This window comes from Triticum urartu, chromosome 7 (genome assembly GCF_003073215.2).
Source record: "Triticum urartu cultivar G1812 chromosome 7, Tu2.1, whole genome shotgun sequence".
Taxonomy (NCBI): domain Eukaryota; kingdom Viridiplantae; phylum Streptophyta; class Magnoliopsida; order Poales; family Poaceae; genus Triticum; species Triticum urartu.
Window position 1 is genome coordinate 700,333,334 of NC_053028.1, and position 23,090 is coordinate 700,356,423.

Below are 23,090 nucleotides of genomic sequence, written 5' to 3' on the forward strand. Positions count from 1 at the left end.
GATCAAATTGGCTATTGGGCAGTCAAAATTGTGACAGGTGTACCTGACGCCATTCCGGTAATAGGATCGCCTTTAGTGGAGTTATTACGCGGAAGTGCTAGTGTGGGCCAATCCACTTTGACTCGTTTTTATAGTTTACATACCTTTGAACTGCCTCTGCTTACTGCCGTATTTATGTTAATGCACTTTCCAATGATACGTAAGCAAGGTATTTCGGGTCCTTTATAGGGAAGGCATATCATAGAGAATTATAATTATCATATATCATATCGGGTAGGTTTTGGTATTTCATTGCTACAAGCATGGGTTATTGTAAAATAACACATGTCATTTGGATACTTCTCTTCAACTCCAAAGTATTTTTATACAATACAAATAGTTGAAGTTAATTTTACGAAAGAAAAAAGGCGGATTATGGGAGTGTGTGACTTGAATTATTGATTTGGCCATGCAGATAAAGAATTGGATCTGCCACATTAGAATTCACAACCAAAGGTGTCTCCGCATCCAATTAACATGTAAGTCCCCTACCTAGGAAGGATAGGCTGGTTCACTTGAGGAGAATATCTTCTATGATCATACGGCAACCATGTCATCCATGAACAGGCTCCGTAAGATTCCATGGAGTAGAAATGGAATAAGTCATGTGACATGATCCAGTTCTCTATTTATTACACTTACCTTTTTATTATAGTATGGAAATGCATTCATTTTCTTTGCATCGATTGTGATCCGCAATACTATTGGAGTAAAAGAAGGGATCTAAGGAAGAATGTAGGCTAAACTTTTTGATTTTTTATTAGTAACAAGTAAATATTTTGTTTGGAGGTAAGAAACTTGCGATATTGAGGGGATAAATACCAACTAATCAAGAGACATGAGACAATCCACAAAGCAATTGATCATGATCAAATTTGTAAGCCCACTTGGATATTGAGCATTTACCCATAAGAATAGGATTATTTTCAATGAGTAGTTGTAGGTGCAACTTCGGAAAAGAGAATCTGATAAAGCTTTTCTTGCCTAGAGTCATTGAGTCATTATAAACCTTAATTCTATTAAGGATCTTCCGCGGTCTTATTTCTTTCACTCTTGCTCGAGCCGGATGATGATAAATTCTAATGTCCGGTTCCTTTGGGGGATGGATCCTAAAGAGTTCACCTATCCCAATAACAAAGAAACCAAACTTAAATGATCCTGTATTAAGAGCTAAATTAGCTAAAGGGATGGGACATAATTATTATGGGGAACCCGCATGGCCCAACGATCTTTTATATATTTTCCAGTAGTAATTCTAGGTACTATTGCATGTAATGTAGGTTTAGCGGTTCTCGAGCCATCAATGATTGGTGAACCGGCAGATCCGTTTGCAACTCCTCTGGAAATATTACCCGAGTGGTACTTCTTTCCCGTGTTTCAAATACTCCGTACGGTACCCAATAAGTTATTGGGCGTTCTTTTAATGGTTTCTGTGCCAACAGGCTTATTGACAGTACCTTTTCTAGAGAATGTCAATAAATTCCAAAATCCATTTCGCCGCCTAGTAGCTACGACCGTTTTTTTAATCGGTACTGTAGTAGCTCTTTGGTTAGGTATTGGAGCAACATTACCCATTGATAAATCATTAACTTTAGGTCTTTTTTAGATATTTTTTGATTCATTCAACCGTGAAGTACCATAGGTATCTAGGAAATAGTTACTTCCAAGTGAATCTTCCCTAGATACCTAAAATCCATTTTATTATGATCCATTTCGCGAAAATATAGATTGTACCAAAGATGCTAAATTGTTTTCTTTTTATTCTAACTCGAAAAAGAAGAAGAAAAAAAATTGCAATGGATTTAAAACGAGAGTTTATTCTTAAGTAAATCAATTGGGAGATGCTTCTCTAGAGTGTCCCATATATGTTTTCTATCTTCCATACGAAAACTGTCAATTCTCAGAAGATCTTCTTCAGTCTTACTCAAAAGGTCCAATAGTGTATGTATATTGGCCCTTTTTAGACAATTATACGTTCTAGAAGTCAATTCTAATTGATCAATAAAAATACAATTCAATGGAATTCCTTTTTTGTTTTTCTTTAGATTAGTTAATCTTTTTTGAAAGTAAAAAGGGGTGGAGTAAACCTGTTTTTATTTTCTTCGAAACTAGCGCCCTCTTCCTCCGCGTGTGGAAAAGGAAGAAATAAATCAATCAAATTACGAGAAGCCTCATAAAGTGCTTCCTTAGGGGTTAAACTTCCATTAGTCCATATTTCTAGAAAAAGTATCTCATGTTTTTCATTTCCATTCCCACAAGAAAAAATACTATAATTCACATTTCGAACAGGCATGGATACAGCATCTATAGGATAACTTCCATCTTGATAGTTCTTTCTGAGTTCTGTCTGATATCCACGATCTCTCTTGATCTATAAATCAATACAGAAATCAATGGGCTCTGTCAAGTTAGCTATAGGTTGTGCCGTATCAACGATTTCTACGGAAGACGGTAAGATGATATCTTGAGCAGTTATGTATCTAGGACCTTTGACGCAAATGGATGCGTCTCTAACTCCATAGAGATTACTTCTCAATACAATTTCTTTCAAATTTAGTAAAATTTCTTGTACGGATTCTTCAATACCTGCTATTGTAGAATACTCGTGCGGCACGCTCCCAAATTTTGCACGTGTGATACATGTTCCTTCTATTTCTCCAAGTAAAGCTCTTCGCAAGGAAATACCGACGGTGTCCGCTTGACCTTTTCTAAGCGGGGACAGAATGAAACGACCATAATAAAGGCGCTTACTATCTACTCTTGATTCAACACACTTCCACTGTAGTGTTTGAGTGGATCCTGCTACCTCCTCTCGAACCATAATAGACTAGTATTATTATTTTATCATTGAATCATTTATTTCTCTTGAAATGAAAGTTGAAAGCGGGTTAATTCTTTTACAGACGTCTTTTTTTAGGCGGTCGACATCCATTATGCGGCATAGGTGTTACATCGCGTATACAACTTAATCGCACACCACTTTTAGCAATGGCTCGTAATGCGGCATCTCTTCCACTACCAGCGCCCTTTACCATAACTTCTGCTCGTTGCAAACCTACTGTACGAATAGCATCTACTGCTGTTCTTTGACCAGCATAGGGTGATGCTTTTCTTGAGCTTTTGAATCCACAAGTACCGGCCGAGGACCAAAAAACCACCCGACCTTGTGGGTCTGTAACAGTTATAATGGTATTGTTGAAACTAGCTTGAACATGAATAACCCCTTTTGTTATTCTACGTGCACTCTTCCGTAAACTAAAACGTGCATTCCTACGTAAACCAATACGCACTTTCTTACGTGAACCAATTTTTGGTATAGCTTTTGCCATATTTTATTATCTCATAAATATGAGTTAGAAATAAAAAAAAGAAAAAAAAGATACAAAGATATCTGTTTCAGGGTAAAATAAACCCTTTACTTTAATTATTTTAAATGAAATTATTTTATTTGGAATTGGAACATTTCCGCGGGTACTTTTTTTACTTTTTAGAAAGTAAAGTTCTTTTTCGAAAGATTACCCCTGTCTTTGTTTATGCTTCGGATTAGAGCAAATGACTCTAATTCGTCCACGCCTACGAATCAGTCGACATTTTGTACAAATTTTACGAACGGAAGCTCTTATTTTCATATTTCCGTATCCTTTTTTAAACTATGAATCTAATCTTTTGGAAAAAATAAGTCTCTTCGCTTGAATTTTAGAACTTAGAATTTATTACCCTAGAAAAAAAAACTTAATCCTTTGAATCTTTGGTATCCTTCAAATCTTCGCTATCCTTCAAATCTTCGCTATCCTTCGAGTCTTCGATACGCTTCGAATCCTTATGGGGAAGTCTATAAATTATGCGTCCCTTGCTTGAATCATAACGACTTACTTCAATTCTGACCCTATCCCCCATCAGTATTCGTATAGAACTAGACCGTATCTTTCCTGAAATATAACCTAGGATGATGGTGTCATTCTCTAGACGAACGCGGAACATTCCATTGGGTAGGGCTTCCGTAACTAAACCTTCGAAAGTTACTTTTGCTTCTCTCGGGTTTTTTTTTCTCTCCTATTTTTTTTCTGTCATATTTTTTTCTCCTATTTTTCTATTTTTATTTTAAAAATAGGAAGGGCGAGATAGAATTCGAGCACTATAGGCGGGGCGATTACCATATATAACATAAGACTTCTCCCCCAATTCTGTTTAGTCGAGCTTCTCGATCTGTCATTATTCCCGAGAAGTAGAAAGAATAGCAATTCCCATTCCACCCAAAACTTTAGGAATTCCTTGATAGTTGGTATAAATTCGTAAGCCGGGTCGGCTGATACGCTTTTTCCTTGATAGTTGGTATAAATTCGTAAGCCGGGTCGGCTGATACGCTTTAAAAAGGTTCTTGTTCTATATATTCCTTTTCTAGTCTTTCTCTTTTGATGTCGCAAAGTTGAAACCAAGAAATATCTGTTACGTTCCTGATGTTTCCGAACACTTTCAATAAAACCCTCTCGTAGAAGTATTTTAACAATGTTTTCGGTAATATTTGTAGATACTACTCGAACTGTTCCATTTTTATTCATGTCCGCATTTCTTATAGAGGTTAGTAAATCAGCAATAGTGTCCTTGCCCATAAGACTCTAATTCTAGGTTCCTCCTAATTTTCTATAATCAACATGTTTTCTTTTTTTTCATTTTGGATTTTAAAACATATACGTAAAACACAATCTACTAAATTAATTCTTTGGTCTCAATTTCGCCTACTAGTATTTATAATACTTCAGGAGCTAATGAAACTATTTTGGTAAAATTCAATTCTCTCAATTCCTCGGCAATTGCGCCAAAAACTCGAGTTCCTTTTGGATTGCCTTTTTGATCAATTATAACCACAACATTGTCATCATAGCGGATTATTATACCGTCTTCGCATTTGAACTCTTTACATGTACGTACAATTATAGCTCGAATTACTTCGGATCTTTCTAGAGGCATTTGGGGCAATGCGTCTTTGATTACAGCAACAATAACATCACCAATACGAGCATATCGCTGATTACCAGCAGCTCCTATGACTCGAATACACATCAATTTTCGAGCTCCACTATTATCTGCTACATTTAAAAGGGTCTGAGGTTGAATCATATTATTTTGATTTCAATTTGTTATTTCAATGCAAAAGGATGAAAGAAATATTGTCTTTCCAGAAAGAAAAACCGGGCATTTTTTTTATCTTCCATACCCCTTTTAGGGTTCTATATCTCTAATCGAATAAATTGACTTCGTATGGGCATTTTACTGGCAGCTATGGAGATAGCTGCTCTAGCTACAGTTTCAGATACTCCCCCCATTTCATAAAGTATACGACCAGGTTTAACAACGGATACCCAATATTCGGGGGACCCCTTTCCCGAGCCCATACGTGTTTCCGTGGGTCTTAGTGTAACCGGTTTGTCGGGAAATATACGTACGCATATTTTTCCACCACGACGTGCATATCGTGTTATTGCTCTTCGTCCTGCTTCTATCTGTCTCGCCGTGATCCAAGCGGGTTCAAGTGCTTGAAGAGCATATCTACCAAAACAAATACGATTGCCTCGGCAGGATTTTCCTTTCATTCTTCCTCTATGTTGTTTGGGAAATCTGGTTCTTTTGGGGTTATAGTTGATGGTTCTCTTTCTTAGTTCCATCTCTACTGCAAAACTGGACATGAGAGTTTCTTCTCATCCAGCTCCTCGCGAATGGAATCAGAAAGCATGTAAATTTCTCTAATTCATAATATTCCAAAATATTACGGTACGGATAGATACACATTAATAGATAATAGAAAAAGTTCGGTTTTTTATATTGAATTTGTTAAAACAGAAAAATATAATATATAGTCAAAAAAGAAGATCTAGAATATATCCAGATGTGTGTGTATATTTATCTAAATTCTATATTTATAGATAATGTAATCCTTCTTAAAAAAATCCTTATTTTTACTCTTATTGAATCGCGGTAAAGTATTCTAATTCAATAAGAATTTCGCGGGCGAATTTTTACTCTTTCCTGTCTTATTTGTTAATTTATAAACTTACCAAATAAGACAATTTTTTTGGTTTGTTCCGCCATCCCACCCAATGAAGTGTTAGGATTCTTTTCAATAAAATCCTATGGAATCATAGGTTCTGTCGTTCCCACTGCTTCTCCTTGAATGGTTAGGTCTGAATCCCGCAACGGAGCTTCCAAAAAATTTCTTTCCGGGTTAATTTTCTCAGTTTTATTAACCCGGGCGGCTCTTTATTATTGCTTTAAATTTGTAGTTCTTGTTTCAAGTTACAATTTTTAATTCTCTATTATTTTTATTATATTGATGCTTTATCACATTGCCTTTTATGATGTAATTCATAGACCATACATAGTGGAATCCTATATCTTATTTATTTCCTCTTCCTTCTTTCTATCATCCCTCCCTTTATCCACATCCCTTTAGTTTTGCTTCACAACCTAGAATCCCTTTTCTTTTTTAGAGAAAAAATTGCAGTTGCTACAACTATATGACACATCTACTCATTTATGTTATGATAGAGGTATTTATTCATATAGTGACTGTTTCTTAGTTAGGATCTCGGCAATACGAAGCAATAGGTTGGTTATTAGTTAATTTTCTATAATTACTAAGTTTTTTTCTTAAAAAAAGAAAAAAATAACAAGTCACACACTAAGCATAGCAATTATATTAAATGATTTATCAATTTTCATTAAATCTTATAGAAAGAGGTATAATTTCTTCTTTTGCAGGGATTTCAGGAAAAAAGTCTCTTGTCATTTTTTATTCTATCAATGGACAGAATCTGAAGACAAGATTACTTATTCTTCGTCTAACATTCCCATACCAGGGCGCAAGCTCACGCCACGTGGTGGCACTTTAGTGCCGGTTCGTGCCGAACCGGTACTAAAGGGGGGGGGCCTTTAGTGCCCACCCTTTAGTGCCGGTTATGGAACCGACACTAAAGGCCCTTACGAACCGGTGCTAAAGCTCCGTTTTCTACTAGTGACATTGGGTGGTAAGCCTTTCGTTAGCGGATCTGCAAGCATATCCTTTGTTCTTATATGCTCGAGACTTATAGTTTGATCCTGGATTTTATCTTTCACGACATAATACCTTATCTCTATTGTTTTGGCAGAATTACTCGACTTGTTGTTGTGAGCGTAAAATACTGCGGGCTGGTTGTCATAGTACATCTTTAGTGGTTTGTGAATACAATCTACCACTTTTAAGTCGGGTACAAATTTCTTTTGCCATATCGCCTGCCCCGTGGCTTTGAAGCATGCTATAAGTTCTGCATACACCGCGGATGATGCAACTATCGACTGCTTGGAGCTTTTCCATGAAATAGCTCCCCCGGCGAGAGTGAAGACGTATCCTGACGTTGATTTTCTATCATCTCTGTCCCCCGCAAGATCTACGTCTGAATACCCTTTTATCTCTAGGGAATCACTTCTCTTGTATATTAGCATGTAGTCCTTCATGCCTTGCGCATAACGCAATGCTTTCTTCACCATCTTCCAATGCTCCATGCCTGTATTCTCTTGATATATACCGAGTACCCCGGTGATAAAAGCTAAGTCAGGGCGAGTGCACACTTGTGCATACTGTAAGCCGCCAACTGCCGAAGCATATGGTACTGCTTTCATTTGATCGATCTCGTACTGGTTCTTGGGACATTGAAATTTCCCAAAACTATCGCCCTTGACTATAGGAGCAGGTGTGGCTTTACTCGCATGCATATTATACTTTTTAAGACCCTTTTCTAAATATGCTTTCTGCGATAGTCCTAAGACTCCATTGTTCCTATCTCGGTGAATTTCTATGACCAAAACATATGATGCTTCACCAAGATCTGTTATGTCAAAATTTGAGGATAAGTATTTCTTTGTTTCTTGTAGTAGACTAACATCACTGCTAGCAAGCAGGATATCATCCATATACAAGATTAGGAAAATATATTTCCCATTTTTAAACTTTGCATAAATGCACTAATCCTCAATATTTTCTTTAAATCCAAAACTTTTAATCGTTTGATTAAACTTTAGATACCACTACCGAGAGGCTTGTCTTAATCCATAAATGGATTTCTTCAGGCGGCATCCCATATTTTCCTTGCCTTCCATGATAAAACCCTTGGGTTGTTTCATGTAGACCTTTTCTTTTAAATCACCATTCAGAAATGTCGTCTTAAGATCCATTTGATATAACTCTAAATCAAAATGAGCAACTAATGCCATTATGATTATGAAGGAATCCTTACATGATACCGGAGAAAATGTCTCATTGTAATCTATCCCTTTTCTTTGTGTAAATCCTTTTGCCACGAGTCATGCTTTATACTTTTCTATATTCCCTTTAGAGTCATACTTAATTTTGTAGATCCATTTACAGCCTACTGTTTTGGCTCCTTTAGGAATTTCCTCAAAGTCCCAAACATCTTTGGAACTCGTCAATTTCATCTCGTCTTCCATTGCCTTCATCCACTTCGATGAATGAGGGATTCTCATGGCTTCTTCATATGAGGTGGGATCTTTTCCCATATGAACCATTCTGTGTTATAAACTTTAAAGTCAGTAGAAATAGCTGACTTTCTTGGTCTTGTAGACCTTCTAAGGGCCTCAGTTTCTGGCACATTCTGTGCCTCAACTTCTGGCACTTCTTCTAAAATTTGTTGTTGCACCTCCCTTTCATGCTCAACAACGGGTTCAGTCGGCTCCTAACGGACAGGTTCCGGGTCTACCCCCATAGTTGTCATGGGTGGAGTTGCAACTGGTAGTGAGAAAAATGGCTCCTGAATCATCGGATTAGGTGCATGCACCCCCTTCTCCTCAAGATCAATTTTCCGAACTACCAAGCTCCCCCTCATCATTTCGTCCTCTAAGAAGACTGCATGTCTCGTTTCTGCAAACTTTGTATATCTGTCTAGGCAGTAGAAATGAAAACCTTTTGATCTGTCTGGATAGCCAATGAAGTGGCAACTTACTATTTTGGGATCTAACTTTGCAATGTTTGGATTAAACATTTTGGCCTCAGCAGGGCACCCCACACCCTGAAGTGTTGTAGGGAGGGCACCCTTCCTGTCCATAGCTCGTACGGTGTTTTGGGCACCGACTTGCTTGGTACTCTATTGAGAATGTGAATGGCGGTTTTAAGCGCCTCCATCCATAATCCCAATGGCAAGTTGGAATAACTCATCATGCTGCGCACCATGTCCATAAGTGTACGGCTACGCCTTTCAGCTACTCGATTATGCTGAGGCTCGCCTGGCATTGAATACTGGGCTACTATGCCAGTCTCTTGCAAGAACTTCGCAAAAGGTCTAGGGACATGTCCATATGGAGTGTGCCGACCGTGGTACTCTCCCCCACGGTTGGATCTTACTATCTTTATTCTTTTATCATGCTGATCTTCAACTTCAGCTTTGAATATTTTAAATTTATCCAACGCTTTAGATCTTTCTTTGATTGGATAAATATAACCACAGCGAGATTAATCATCTGTGAATGTTATGAACGAGTCATAGCCATCCACAGTTTTCACCGGAAATGGTCCACAAATGTCAGTGTGGATGATTTCTAGTGTGCTTGTGCTATGGATTGCACCTTTTTTGATTTGTTTTATATACTTTCCTTTAATGCAATCTACGCATTGTTCTAAGTCTGAGAATTCTAATGGAGGAAGAATTTCACTTTTGACTAATCTTTCTATCCTCCGCTTCAAAATATGGCCCAAGCGACAGTGCCATAATTTCGATGAGTCGAATGTTCTCTTTCTTTTCTTTTGTTCTTTATTCGACGCGGAAACATGTTCATTCACATTGCATACAGAATGCACTTTTTCACGAAGTGATAACAAATAAAGCTCATCGTGTAGTAAAGCATCACCCACATAAGCATTATTATACCATATGGCACACTTGTCATGTCCAAAATAACACTCATAATTTTCTTTGTCCAAACATGAAACGCTAATTAAGTTTCTATTACATGAAGGAACATAAAGAACATCTCTAAGTAGAAGCTTGAATCCATCATGTAACTCCAAGGAGATGTCGCCGACAGCTTCAACTTCCGCTTGAATTCCATTGGCTACTTCAGTGCCTCTTTCTCTTCTTAGCGTAGTCTGGGTCGAATGGAATCCCTGTAAACAATTTGCAACATGAACAGTTGCCCCTGAGTCAGTCCACCAAGTAGATTTCCAAAACTGTGTGTACAAGGATTCATTAACTAAGGAAACAATGTTGTTACCTTGCTTTGTCATTAAGGACTTCAGCCAAACAGGGCAGTCTTTCTTGTAATGTCCGGTCTGCTTACAGTGGAGACAAGTGTCTTTGTCCACTGGGAAAGGCTATTGCTGACGCCGATGCTGATAGGGAGATTTTCCTTGTGGCTTTGAAGGAGAACTTTTGTTGTTTTGATTGTAGTTCTTTTTCTTGCGACCCTTCACATAGTTGAGTGTACCACCATGTGAGGCTTTTAGTCTGTCCTCTTCTTGGACACACATTGCTATTGTCTTTTCAATGTCCCATGTTCCAGGTGACATATTGTAGTTCACAACAAAGGTTCAAACTCCTTTGGCAGTGAAGCCATGACCAGGTGGACCAGGAGCTTTGGTTTGATCTCCAGATCCTCATCCATGGGCTTTAGCTTTGCTGCCATATTGCTCATCCTGAGGATGTGCTCTCTTATTCTACCACCTGTGTAGTGTTCTGTCACCAGTTGTTTTAACACCTGGGTGACATATATATTTGAAGAGCCAGTGAACTGGCTCTTTATCTTTGAAAGCAACTCCCCTGCGGAAGTGCACTCTGCAATGGAGCCCGCAATGGTGCTCTCAATTGTATTCTTTATAAATGCCATGCACTTTTTATTTGCATTGACCCACTTTTGATATTCTATTATGTATGACATCTCCAAAGGAGCATAATCTCCCCTCCTTTTAGCCCACACATCATCATCATCAGTGGCCTCTCTTACTGGCTCTGTAGGTCTGACCGGCTGTGATTCATCCAGAACCCAGTCCAGATCAGCACAAACAAAGGCCAGTTCAACTTTCTTCCTCCACTCAGTGTGATTGTCACCTCTGAGTGTCGGAATATCTTTTAGGCAACTCATCAAGTGAAAGCCTCCTGAAATCACAATTTAAGTGACATCAGTATAACAATCATATGGATTAATCTAACGTTGGTCAAATTAAACATACAATTGTCTATGCAATTAAATCTATATTACCTTTGGGCAAAATATTAGAAATAAATGCACCTTTAAATTTCAATAATAAAACATGATCATGTTATTAACAGCGTTGGTCATAAAATTAACATAATCATATTCATTTTAATATTACTTTAACATGCTCTTAAAAAACTTAATTCTATATGAACTTTTATTTTCTTTGTAAAAGAGCACTGTTAATTATTTATGCAGCGGAAAAACATGAATTAAAATTCATGAACTTTTTACTCTTTACAGAAACTTTTCTTTGACCAAACAAAAAATCATGAACTTTATTATTTTCTTTATAAAAATTCATGAACATTTCTTTTTCTGAAAATTTTCTATTCTTTAAAAAACAGAAAATAGCAGCAGCATAGCCTAGCGCGCAGTCCGCGGCCTGCCTTATTCGCGCCGGCGAACTCGGCCCAGCCGAGCGGGACTGCTGGACGCGGCCCAACCGCCTACGCCCGCGCCCGCGCCGGCAAGCCAGCCTCAGCACAGTCGCGCTCCCACTTTCGGCCCAAAAACTCAGTCCGCCGCTAGGGTTTCAATCGTGGCCGTCCAGTCCGATCGGACGATCCAGCGTTCTTCTTGCTCGAACAAAAACGAACCCCGACCGAGCCCCAATTGAACCCTAGCCTTTCTGTCTCTTCCCAGCTCCTCTGTCTCTCGCGCGTAGCGGCGTTCTCTTTGGCCGTCCGTCCACCGTGACACTCCCGGCTGCTGGCGACGGCCACTGCGCCGCGCCCTCTCTTTCCCTTCCTTTTTCTTCTTCTTTACTCCCTCCTTCTCTGTTGCAGAGAGGACTAGGCACGACCCCCTGATCTGTCGCTCTGTCTTGTATGCCAGGGCATCTCACCGCACCAGCGCGCAGGCGCCGGCGTCAACGACCACCGCACCGCGCCGTAGCGCCCTTTTCTTTTTCCTTTCCCATCCTCTTCTCCCCATCCACCGAATCCAGTGGCAGAGAGAGGCAAGTGAGGCGCGACGGAGCCGTTCCCTGCTGTTGTGCATCTGGCGACGATCTGTGGCGTCGTTGCCTCCCCTTCGCCGGTGACGCGTTTCCCTTAGTGGAAGCGTGCCGCCATCGAACGGCGTGGCTGCGGTGCCCCCTTTGCCCTTTGCAGGGTTGTGTTCTTCTTCCCGGATCCTCAGCATGCCGATGCGATTCGGGATCGAGAGGAATGGTGCGGCCGGAGCGGCGGCGCTACTTTTTCCGTTGAGGATTCATTCTTTGAGATTTCTTTGCCCTTCTAGGGTTCTTTGGGGGGAGGGGATTTCTTTCTGTGATTTCTTTTCGACCGAAAAATCTAACCCAATCTGGCTGATACCATTGATAGAATGCTTTGGATCGGGACGGTTAGATCATTCCGGTACACCTACCTTCTGCTTGAGCTGACGAGCTCGATCTAGAGCCGGCCATGGTGAAGTAGGGGCCGGTGACGAGGTGGACAGAGAGTAGATGGCGGCGGTGGTGGAGCTTCGCATGAGCACCGCGCTAACCCTAAATCGGTAGGGATTGTAGGTAGGGATTATGGCACAGATTAACCTTTTGAGTCGTGCCTCGGCCCCCACCTCTGTTTGTATAGTGTGGGTCACAGGGACCCACCAACCATGGTTTGATTAGGCGCCCTCAATTAGGGCCGGCGCAAGTCAGCCCTAACAGGGCTAGCTATAGATTCAAATCTGAGCTAGCTATAGCTTGGACGGCCGGCCTGCATGTGGTGCTAATTGCTCATGGCACTGTTCTCCGCGGTAGCTCTGGCCGGGAGGGCGACGTACGGCCCCGCGGGCGTCGTCACCGGGACCCTGGTTTTGTATGTGGTCAGGCTGCCTGCATATGCATGACCCGACCAAGATTCCATATGTCTGAAAAAAAAATATCATCTGTGGACGTATGTGTACACACACATATGGCTATTAGGAAGCGGAAAGGGTTAATCTTCTGTGCAGGGTTACTGTAGACGTGCATGGGCATTCTATGCAGGACTCCATATTTTCTGTGTGACTAGCCTTTTTTTTCTTGCAAAGTCCTACGGGGCACAAGCAGATGTATGTGACTATGTGTACTTTTCTTTCCTAAGATAGTACATGTGGATGAATAAGTTTAGAATAATTAGTAATTTTCAAAGAGGGTTCATCAAAAATTGTGATATAAGGTGAAACTGGTTAATAATTTGGGCTCTTGATTTAAAAGTTTTCTTTAGCTTAAGTTTTTGAAGAATAGTGGATGCAGTGGATGCATGCGAGCGACAAATATTGAGCGAGGAGAGGATTCACTTATCTTGCAGTGGATGCATGGATCCCTAGGTAACCTTTACAAAAAGTTAGTAACTTTTTGTAGTGATTCAAATTAATTTCTAGGTCTCCCCGTCACAAGACACTTTTTGACACCTAATAAGGGCATCTCCAATAGTTTTGTGGTTAGCTTACTTGTAAAAGTAGCAATTTTATCGGCCAACAACTTATCATTCAACTACTTAAATACAATTTGTGTAGTTTGCCAAACGTAAGTTGGGATAATGTGCAATGCTTCTCTCCCAATGTATCTTGAAGCCTGTGCAAATGTTGTTGATTCCTGGACACCCAATATTGCTATTTCTCGTTATTTATTCCATGTCACCTTTGGAACCTTGTGCGTCCTTTCACTATAATTGGACAAACTAGGTACACCTTATTGGAGTAGTTGTATGATAAGTTGTTGCTCGATGACGTGCCAGATTTTACAAAGAAGCAAATGAACAAACTATTGAGATGCCCTACCAACAAGTATATTATAGAGCTATAGCCTACTTAAATGACACTTTGGTCTACATGGGGGATAAGAAAAAAGGGATGGAGTGGACTCTCATACAAGAGCCAATGTCTACACGTGCTCCTCGGTGAAAAGAGTAAATGAGTGCAAAAAAAAAATACGAAGGGAAACAAATACTACCTAACTTTGTAACCAACCTATATGAGTGATTATAATACTAGATCTTGATAACATGGCAGTTTTATATAACGAGTTGATAGCTATATTATTGGCCTTGCTCTTATAGGTAACACTAGCACACATGCCCGTGCGTTGCAACGCGATGATAAAGTTACGTACCTCTAGCTCAATATAAGAATGGATCAAGACTCTCACATGACCGTATTCTCTAGTTGAACATGGCACCGTTTAATTAGAGCCGAACCAGTATATTCTGTTGTATTGGCACGTGCCCATAATTTCTTTCAATAATAATTAACCTGCATATTCTTTTTTATTGGCACATGGAAGCTATCACCGTTAAAATTTATGGTGTCCCTTATTCTGAAAAGCTAACTTAGCTCGATGTGCCAAATACGGAGTATGGGAATGATTGAACTCACGACCTCAAAAAACCGACCACATGTTGCTAGCCACTCAAACAAACGCATCCTGTTAACCAATGGTCAGCGTGAACATTAAAGAACATAATGCAACGTCAACTTCAAAACATTTTTTTTACTTTTCAGAAACTGATAACTATGAATTGCCAAATATACTTGGCAACGTGAACAATTTTACAAATTACGAACATTTGTTTTCGAAAATACCATCCATTTAAAAAACACGAATTTTTTTAGCAGAACATTTGTAGAAATTCACAAACATTTCCTAAAAGCATGGAGATTTTTTTAATTTTGTTACAATTTTAGGAAATGGGAACATATTTTCAACACATAGAAGAAATTTAGAAAATGTGTCATTTAATGCAAACATTATTTTCAACTTTTTCAATATATCACAAAAACAAGAATATTTTTCATATTTGCAACATTTTTAAAATCTTCAACAAATTCGAAAAAACTACATATTTTCCAAAAAATTGGAATAATTTTTATAACTCGGAAAAAATCAGAATGACAAAAAAATTAAATTGCAAACATTTTTTAGAATGAACACAATTTTGGAATTCATAACATAAACTACCGAATAAACTTGGTAACGTGAACAATTTTTTGAAAATTCCATAGATTTTAAAACAAAGCAAGAACAAAAAATTTGAACGGGACATTTCCTGAAATTCACATAAATTTCTTATAAACATGAACCTTTATAAAAAAAATAAGAACAGTTTTTAAGTTGTGAACAATTTTTGAAAATTAGAATATGTTTTGAAAATTTAGAAGAATTTTAGAAAATGTGTTTCTTTAATGCCAACATTACTTTCAATTTTTGCACATATAGCTAAAACAAAAAAAATTCGAATTTGGAACATTAGTCAAATGTTTTTTCAAAATCTTGATTTTTTCGAAAATAAAAAAACATTTGTTTGGGAAAAATGGGAATATTTTTAAAATTTCTAACAATTATTGGCATGAGAAAAAATTCCAAACATTTTTTAGAATAGGAACACATTTTTAATTCATAACTTTTTACGAAATTTTAAATAAAAACAGAAATTGCAAAAAAAAAATTGAAAATTTCGAATTTCAGAAGAAAATTTAAAAATAGACTTAGAATGTGTAAAATAAAAAAGAAACAGGAACAACAAAGAGAAGAAACAGAAAAAGGAAAATTGAAACAGAACACGAGCAAAAATGGGCCGCTGAGTCTTGAGTGCCCTGTGCGTAGCTGAAACTATTCCTCGCACTGTGCGGGAAATATGATATTTTATTGCTGCGTGGGCAGGGAAAACTGGGCTGACTTTACTGGGCCATAGGGCGCGCGGCCCATGCACGTAGTCCTGCAGAAATCGTTTTTCCTTTGCTAACAAACGACGACAAAAGTTTAGTACCACCTCGGATAGAAAAAAAATCTTTTGATGATGAACGGATGAAAAAATTGAAGAAACGTACCTTGCTTTATTAGTAGGTATAGAAATTCATCATCCTTTTTTAGTGAGTCATCCAGCTGGCCTTTTTGACCACATCCACAAGCACGTACCGATCCACGGGTGACCAAAATTGTAACAGACCAGACATACCTGCACATGGTGAAAATATTGTCAAACTACTTCATTTGTCCTAGTTTATTGACACCCCTCGCATTTTGGGTCAAACCTTGATGTCAATAAACTAGAAAATACTTTCTCTGCGAAAATATAAGATGTTTTGACTTTTTGTGAATCGGATGTATATAGACATATTTTCGGGTGTTTGTTCATTCATTTCAGTCTGTATGTAGTCTATATAAAATACCCAAAACATCATATATTTGCAAACGAGGGAGTAAAAGTTACATCGAAGAACAATAGGTTTGTAGCATATAACTTATATTTTTCTAGTCAAATTTATGATGAATTTCGTTCCAAAATACAAAGGGTACTACAAAATAGGACGGACGAATTAGTCAATAAAATATTGTCAACTATAGCTATAGGTGTCTGCTTGATACCGCATACTTAGATGCATGGGGATTCTCTATGGATCAGACGTGTTGTTGGAAAGAACCGATGTTGTGACACACTGATACTGCTAGGAGGTTCGAACATGTGGTGCCCACCGCCATCTGAAGTTCACCACTTCTCTCTTCGTCTGATTGCACAATCTATGCAATGTTGCACTCACAAGGTGCGCACACACGGCTAAGAAAACATTTGTAACAACATGACTTGTGGTCTTTAAAACTCAGAAAGTCAGAATATAGTAGCTCGCCGTCATCATAACCTCTGTCGTCGAAAGCAATAACGACACATACCAGCATGTCCATATTAATTGTGAGAAAATAATATTATAAGGCTGGTCATAGTGGGGAGTAACTTAGACTAGTGTCATGCATATGACACTAGTCTAAGTTACTACCTTCATAATGCAAAATAACATGCTAGTATTATCATAGATGGCTTCATTTATTAGCTCGTAGACTCATCTTGTCTTGAAAAGCGTTATGTTACAGTAACATATTATGTTACCATCTTTCATTAATTACTTGCCACATAAGCAGAATTTTTTCAAAGTGCGCTATGTTACCACCTAAGTTACTCCTATTATGACTAGCCTAACATGTCCTTATTAATTGGCGAGACCTTTCATCGTGGTTAAATATATTTAGGTGGTCACTGAATGCCATTAATGAGCGCGGGTATTATATGAACGTGCCGCCGAAGTCTGAGTAAACTATTGCCTTCCCGACAACCTCACCAACCGCCAATTATTGGGGAGTGTGAGGATGCAGTACCCGTATCACGAGCTCCACTGTCGCCGGCGGACGGCACGCCCCGGTACCTCGAGAGAAGATGGATCTGCTGATCCATCCAACCACATCGATCTCCCGCAGATGTGTACGAATTGGATCTGACTAAATCCGGGTATTGTGGACATTTCCTCGTTCCATTCCGGAGCATCTTCCATTTTCAGCAACGAACCTCCTTTCTTTTATGGACCTACCTTTTTTCGTCCAGCATGATTGGTGACGGACAAGCTTGTCAGGGGGTCATTTGGACCTTGCATATGATTACGATGGTCTCAGGCAGCAGATGCAATATTAAGGCCGCAGACCGTACGTGGATATGCTGCCCACCATGGAGCTCCGGTCGGTCGCCATTAATTGTAACGAACAAAGAAACAAAAATGGCTCAGCTGAGTCAGACGCTGTCCGGAGCTTCCAGAGCCAAAGGACTAAGACAAAGGCATACACACTTCTAGGCGCAATTAACAGCATGCACAACAATTTAGGCGTATTAGTTACCTTGATTTAAGATCTCTTCCAATGCATTAGTGCTTAGATGAGGTGCTAAGTGCATTACAAATCTTAACAACTAATATCCTTAATGCACAGGTGTTTAGCTTTTGTAGCTAAGCTTGCTTTATTTAATGGTTTAGCAACTAAATTCCTTCATACATTGGTTGGTAGGCACTTTGCATAGATCTACGCACTTAGCATCGTTTCTTCTTGGGGTCAGCACAATGCTCTCTCCTTTTTAATTGCTTTATCACATCATTATTTTGCTTATATGGCACTCTTAGCATTTGTACACCATGGAGCATTGGGAGGAGCCTAAGGGGTTGTTTGTTTCCAGGGACTTTTTTGTGTAGGGACTAGAAAAAGTTCCTCTTAGAGACTTTTTTACCAAACAGGATGAACTTTTTAAAAACTAAATTAGGCATTTGGGACTAAATGAAGAAGACTCTCAAGAAGAGTCTTTTTGGAACTTTTTGAGCCTTTTCCAACAATGCCCCTCCATGCACCCATTGGCCCGCCACCCCATGGTGTTGTTTGATTGTTATTTTATATACTAGGGGCAACATGGTCATTTAATAACCTCTAGGAAGGGACTAGGGACTTTTTAGTCTCTGAAAACAAACAGGAAGGGACTTTTTAGGCTGGTCGTAATGGCAAGTATCATAGACTAGTATCATGCATATGATACTAGTGTATGATACTATATCCGTAGTGCATAGTATCATATGTTAATATCATAGATGATTTCATTTATTGCCATGCATGACACATAGTAGGACAACATTTAATATGATACGGTATCATGATATGATACTCAACCTTCTCTTTCTTCATTTAATTCTATGCCATCTCATCAAATTTGTCTAGTTGACATGCATAATACTACCTATGATACTCCCATTACGATCAGCCTTAGGAACTAGGGACTTTTTAGTTGAGACTAGAAAAAATCCTAGGACTAGAGAACCAAATACCACCTAAGTTACTGCATGTGTGAGCTTGGGCGTAATTGGCTGTGTAGTCATTAACCACAGCGATTTTAGTGGCTACATGCCCTCCACCGGAATTAACACAACGAACAGCTCAAGAATCAAGGGGGGAAACTTAGCACTTTAATTGCCTGGGCCTTACAAATAGGAACTTCGCTAGCTTGCTCATGGGCACAATAAACCCAGACGAAGGGAGTAGTATTACTGTTAGAGTTATGTCGAATATTGTCTACGAGTTGAGTTACGTTTGGACTTGATGTTATAGTGTGGGTAGGATACTTGTAGTGTCGGAGTCAGACAAGTTATACCCTTGGCCTCATATATATGAGGAGGTACCCCATGTTGTAATCCATGACGACTAGATAGTGACAAGTTCAACGGAAGGCTGGAAGCTGCACGGCTGCAGGCGGGCGAGCCGAAGCCAGCGCGGCTTGTGGGCATGCTTAGGACGTGCGAAGCCGGCCCTGTTGGCTGGTTTTGTGCGTGCTTGATTAGCTAGGCCTGGTGTAGCTGCGAGGTGGAGGCGTGATGCTGCCTGGACGTGATTGGGTAGGCTAGTGCTGATACAGTGTGCAACACAGGAGACGTGAGATTTGTTTTGGACCAAAAGAAAAGGGCCGAGTCCGAGCGGTAGGTGTGCAATATCAAGGCAACCTATAGAGGCAAGAAAATCCATCAGGAAGACAAAGCAAGCTAGCATCTGGATTGAGCCAGGAGCTACACCATGTGAAATTGCTATTAGTACTGGGATGCGAGCACGTATGTTTGCTTTGTGTACTTTGACATCGTGGAAAGAAGCTTGGTTATTTTTTCACAGGTCAATCATACAAAGAATCTGGCATCAAGGGGTATCAGGTTTGAGGTGAAGAAGTTCGATAGGACACAAAACCTTGGGTTATGACGGATAAGGTGAAAGATTTGTTGGCACAACAAGGATGCTTGAAGGTGTTGCGGGATGTCAACCAGTAAAGATGGATGATGGCTGTGAGGAGTTGAAGATAGTTGCAGTCAGAAAAGTCGGCTCGGGTCAGACACATAGGGCAGTTGGCCTGGACAGTCTGACGGATCGACGTAAGTCGGTTGGTACAGAAGACGGTGGTGAGATCGGCGACAACGACGTAGGAGTGTGATGCTGATGGTGACCGACTTCTAGGGCGTGGAAACACGTGGCGCAGGCCTGACGGTTTGTGCGGCTTTGACAAGACTATGTCGCGGGGTTGATTCAAGGTGGTGTACACACGGAGTTTGAAGTTGACGGGGCGCGAGGGTGGACTGAAGGTGGAGCTGGATTGAAGGGCTACGGTGTAAGGATCCAGAGAGTCGAAGCCTATTCAGCAAGGGGAAAAGCGAGTGACACGTAGTTCGGACTGGAGCTCAGTGGTCTGATGGAAGCGTGAAACTCATCATCGGTCGGTGATGATCGATGGTACTATGCAGTGGGGTTGAGTGGTGTGATTTCGGAGCCCTTGAGACTCGACCGGGACAGCGGAGGCTCGACGCGGTAATAGCGGCGAGGCGTGCGACACGCACGGGACATGGAGATGGGCCAGAGCTCTGGTGGTCATACATGTGGTGAGACAACTGCGAATTTGACTCGGGATGACTATAAGCAATGGTGAAATTCTTTCAAGTTTCAGACAGGCGGTCAAGAAATGAGCGGTGATGTTGAGTTCATGTAATTCTTATGGGTGACGCCCAATATGTGAGTTGTTCACTTTCACGCAGGTCAGTGATCAGTGTGTGATGGCGTTGGACGGATACTCTGAAAGTTGGGAACGCAAACTAGAGTAACAAGGAACTTAATTTTGCTCGAGTGTTGACTGTTGTCAAAAAAGAAGGGACTACAAGTTGCAGGTGGAGTCATATGGAGTAGCAGCGGTGCTCATGGGATAAGCTCAAGTCCATTGTACATGGAAGTTTGACGCATTGACAAATTCAGGGTGGTGAAGAATATTCGCCAAAGTGGAGTTTGTTAGAGTTGTGTCGAATATTGCGTACAAGTTAGGTTACAGTTGTACTCTGAGTTGTATTTTGTTTAGATAGGATATGGAGTCGTGTCCTAGTAGGACACTTGTATTCTAGGCCTCTCATATATAGCGGGGCTAAACACACGATATAATCTATGCCAACATAATAGCACATGCACGCAAGGGGGAGCCGACGGCGTGTGCCGGCGCCCGGGTGGCCGGTGTGCGGTATTGTGACGGTGTCACGGGGAGGAGCGCCCGTAGTCAAGCCCCGGGGATGTAGCCATATCGGTGAACCTCGTTAACAAATCTCGGTGTCGTGTCTCGTGTGATTGCTTGGTTCTCGGATGATCAACGGTATACCTCGAATTTATTCTAACAATTACAAGTGTGGAGGAACGATTGGCGGTCGTACGCTGGGCACGCCCAGCAGCAAAATCTCATCCAGATACAACTCGCAGAGACAACGGACCTCTCCTTAATTGGACAGGAACATACGGCCGAAAATATACGGTTGTGTGCATCACAACAATGCATTGGTCGGAAGTTTCAATCTCCTTTTTCTGTTTTGACATGAACATGACCGGGGCATGTTAAACCATAGCTAATGTGCAACGCTTCAAGTATACCATAGCGGACTTGTGAATCAATCGTGGTTGATAACTATGACGAGTAATGCGACATCTACAGGAGTTGAGTTAGTTTGAAGGATTGTGCGGAAAATGACACGAGGTTGGTAGATCCAGTCAGTGGGAAATTTTTCCGTGTCTAGCATTTCTGAATTATGACTGTGTGAGAACCGGTTTGCTATCGTTAATAATGTAAAACATGTGTAGCATATGTGCATGTCGCTCAAGTTAACATATTTTTAAAATACAACTTACCATGAGAGGTTTACCGCTGACGAATGGAGACGATTACTCGTAGTAGTGTGTTTTGGTGCTACCACTTATTATAGACTGCTTGACGTAGCCATCGACTTGCTGGTGTCATTTTCAGAACGGACCAGACGGAACACCAGAAAGTATAATCCAGCGAAATGTTTTTTTTCCAGAAAGTAAAATATAACACTCTGGCGAGTTCTGTTCTTGCCCTCCCACATGCACTACTAGGAAAACACCATTAGTATTTTTTACTAATGGCGCATCACGGGTGCACCATTAGTATCTGATATACTAATGGTGCACCATGCAGTGCGCCATTAATATGCCTCCCAGGGCCATATATACCCATGTGCTCAGGCTTACTAATGGCGCACTAGTTGATGATGCGCCACTAGTGCGCTCTGGCTTACTAATGGCGCACTAGTTGGTGGTGCACCACTAGTATGAATATTAGGATTTTTTTTCTTTACTTACAGAATATAGACATCACCACACAGCAAAAACAGATTCATCGAATACAATAGAAGATTAGTCTCCGAATATAATTCATCATATTAGTCTCCAAATTCAAAAGACTGAACAAAGATAGAACATTACAAGTCTCGAGACCGCAAGTAGCGAGTTTGTCTTCACATTACAAGTCGATATCGATCATCTAAACTACCATCACATAGAAGAGAGCTGCGGTCATCACGATGAAACTAGACTTCATCCGGTTCCTCCTCCGCTCCCTCCTCTTTCCCGCTAGATAGCACGCGTATCTAGATTTCGCCTTCGCCCTAGTGGTGTACCCTTTGTAACTGTTACCGCTGAAACGGTGAACCTGTCTCCGACACTCCTCCCAGTCGTCGTAGACTTCGGGAACCTTACCCTTGTACACGACATACGACGAAATCTCTATGTACTAGCCAAACAAAACGTTAGTAGCAATTCACAGACAATACATAAGCAATATATAAGTATGCAACAAAAGGATCGGAAGAGAAAAACAAGACATTAATAGCACGATTCATGGTCCTACTAATAAATAGCATCGATTACATCTAAGTTGAACGACTGTCCAAACCAAAGAGACATACAAGTTCATTAAAGTTTAATTACAACATGAGCTTATCGATATTTTAGAACTACACATAGCATTACTACTTTCGACTCTACTCACGGACCGGAGCGTGGATGAAGCCGCCGTCTCTCGTGATGGTCATGAAATGGCGGGCGTTGTTAGCCTGCATTTGTAGCGTTGTGTCTATCTCACTGTTGGACGGTTGATGTCTGAGGTAGAACTGCCCCGAGGTACGAAGGACATCTTGATGGATGATTTCCGCAAACTCCGACTGGATGTGAAAGAATTCTT

At 40.3% G+C, this 23,090-nt stretch overlaps 1 long non-coding RNA gene across 1 annotated transcript; it reads left to right on the forward strand.

The window, feature by feature from the left end:
• Positions 1 to 1,949: 1,949 nt before the first annotated feature.
• LOC125519986 lies at positions 1,950 to 22,724 on the forward strand. Its single transcript, XR_007288385.1, has 3 exons — positions 1,950 to 2,246; positions 19,875 to 19,876; positions 22,710 to 22,724. It is a non-coding gene; the product is annotated as an uncharacterized LOC125519986 (long non-coding RNA).
• The last annotated feature ends 366 nt before the right edge of the window (positions 22,725 to 23,090 follow it).